This window comes from Pararge aegeria, assembly GCF_905163445.1.
Source record: "Pararge aegeria chromosome W unlocalized genomic scaffold, ilParAegt1.1 SUPER_W_unloc_1, whole genome shotgun sequence".
Taxonomy (NCBI): Eukaryota; Metazoa; Arthropoda; class Insecta; order Lepidoptera; family Nymphalidae; genus Pararge; species Pararge aegeria.
The window spans coordinates 164647-167465 of record NW_024396987.1 but is presented as its reverse complement, the minus strand read 5'-3'; positions in this window follow the sequence as shown (position 1 = coordinate 167465).

The following is a 2819-nucleotide window of genomic DNA, read 5'->3' as shown; positions in this document are numbered from 1 at the left end:
TAATATATTTATATATAATAATACTATAAAAAAACGTTAATAATTAGTCTTAAGGCTAGATTCTCATTTTAACCTTTCGCATGGTCTTCGTACACACGAAAAATTTTATTAACATCGTGCCCCAAAAATTGGTCTTGATGTCTGGTGACCCAAGAGCTGGCGCTTATTTAGACCAACGGCTAAGTCTAGCAATTCAAAGGGGCAATAGCGCCAGCATTTTGGGTACCATGCCCATAAGTGAACAGTTAGACGGCTTATATTTTTGTAAATATTAATGTTAATTTGTAATTATTATTATTTGTTTTCTAATTGGAATTATATTTAAAAAATTAAATAAAATATTTAATATTAAAAAATACTTCTAACTAAATACAAATAAATAAATAAGCTCCTTAAGATATTCGGCGAAGCTTTTCGTGAGAAGACCATTGACTGAAACAACTATCGCAACAATAACGGTTGACCACGTAGCGATAATCTCGTGACCGAGGTCCAAGTATTTTGATACTTTTTCCTTTTAATCTTTCACCATATCATCGTCTTGAGGAATATTAATGGTGACTGTAAATTATTTAATGTGCACGATCGATCGACTTTACAACGTTTATTCATCATCATCATCATCACAACCCATTACCGGCCCATTACAGAGCACGGGTCTGCTCCCAAAATGAGAAGAGGTTAATGCCGTCCACCACGCTGGTCCAGTGCGGATTGGTGGACTTGACACACCTTTGAGAACATTATGGAGAATTCTCAGGTATGCAGGATTCCTCACGATGTTTTCTTCACCGTTGAAGCAAGTGATATTTCAATTAATTAAAACGCACATAACCTACGCAAGTTAAAGGTACGTGCTGCGATTCGAACTCGGCCCCCCCGAAAGTCAAGTCGAGCTCCTACCCAATGCGCTATCACCGCGTCTCACTTTTTTTTATTAAAAAGGTTTTTTCAAGGAGACAAAATATTGCAACCGCTTCAAAGCATTTATTATTAAAGGGGTTTATTTTCAACTGTCTCTAATAATAGAGCACTTTGGTTTCACTACAAATGGGTCGCCACGTCCACAGAATTAAGAACGTACAGAAACCTCATTCAGCCATTATTGCATGCAGTGCATCGTGTCCGCGCACGTCACATTTCACAACCGGCGAATGTTGCTAGCTCACAAGCTGGCTTTTTATGATAAACTCTGAGAACATTAGAGTTAAAATAATTACTTTCAACTGCTAAATCGTATAAAGTAACTAACCGCCGCAGCTGTTCCAGGAACTACCAAAGTGGACTGGATTTCGATGCTTCAATATTAGTGGTGTCATTTCTGTATGTTCATAATTCTGTGGTGCCGTCTGACCCGCCACTTTAGATGTCTCACATCAGACATTCTAATAATATTGTATTTACAAAATTACCTCAACGAATACACATTCAACCAGAAAATTTACCCCTTGAACTTTGTACCTACCTGATATCGATTTCTTTGTGAGCGTATTCACAAACGATTATTTTCAATCTATTGACAGTAATCCGATGTGACAAATCCTGCGATATTTCGGCCGCCTAATATCCAATGTCTTAGTTAATCAATCTCAATATGTATGCCGTGAGGTGACGGCGTATCTGATCCCCCTCCCCCCCTCCTCCCCCCATTCGTATCAACATCACCAACGTCCAACAAACCTCCAGCGGTGGTGCCAATGCTTTCAGAAAACGAACAAAACTAAAATATCGAGACACGACTACACTTGACTTTTATTAAATTACTTGTTTATAGAAGCTGTAATAGCGCAGTGGGCAGGAGCTCGACTTTATTTTCGGGGGGCGGAGTTCGAATCCCACCTAACTTTTCTAAGTTATTTGCGTTTTAAGTAATTAAAAATATCACTTGCTTGGACGGCGAAGGAAAACATCGTGAGGAAACCAGCATGCTTGAGAGTACTACTTAATGTTCTCAAAGGTATGTGGAGTCCACTAATGCGCACTGGGCCAGCGTGCTGGACTCCACATACCTTTGAGAACATTAACTACTGATTGTAGGAGGAGACCCATGGCCTGAAGTGGACCAGTAACTGCTGATATGATGATAATGTAAGGAAAAGTACGTACAGATCTTATTTATACAAACAAGGTGCCGACTACCTGCTCGAGGTCGAGTTTGCTTTCTGCAGGCGGCCATAAGCATCGCGGGAAAGCGGTTTTCACTGTACATCAGATAATCTACGCAGATGAAGTTGCGAGCATCAGCTAAAAAGTAATCCATCATATCGACCCATTACAAAAAAAATATATTAAAGTGTGTCCGACGTACGGCTTTCAGTCTTCGTGCGCGATCGTGATATTTTCGCACACTATCGGTGACACTCGGAAGTTCGCTGCGTTCGGATATCGCGCAGTGTAATTCTATCTGCCGTTTGCTACCACACCTCTGCCGTAGTGTTTGTATACTCATTGTGCATACACTATTGAGTCAAAGTTAATGCATCGTGTTTATTTCTTAATTGCTAACAAGTATGAACTATTTTAGGAGATTTATTGTAACGCAAGCCTGGCTTTTCGGCTTGTATGGTAGTACCGCCACTGCATGAGAAGGGGTTAAGGCCGCAGTCCACCACGCGTCCACCACCTAGTGCGCATTGGTAGACTCCAAATACCTTTGAGAGAATTATGTAGTACTCTCAGGCATGCAGGTTTCACGAAGTTTTCTTTCACCATCGAAGCAAGTGATATTTTTAATTACGCATATTAAAACGCACATAACTTAGAGAAGTTAGAGGTGGGACTCGAACTCGGCCCCCCGAAAGTGAAGTCGAGCTCCTACC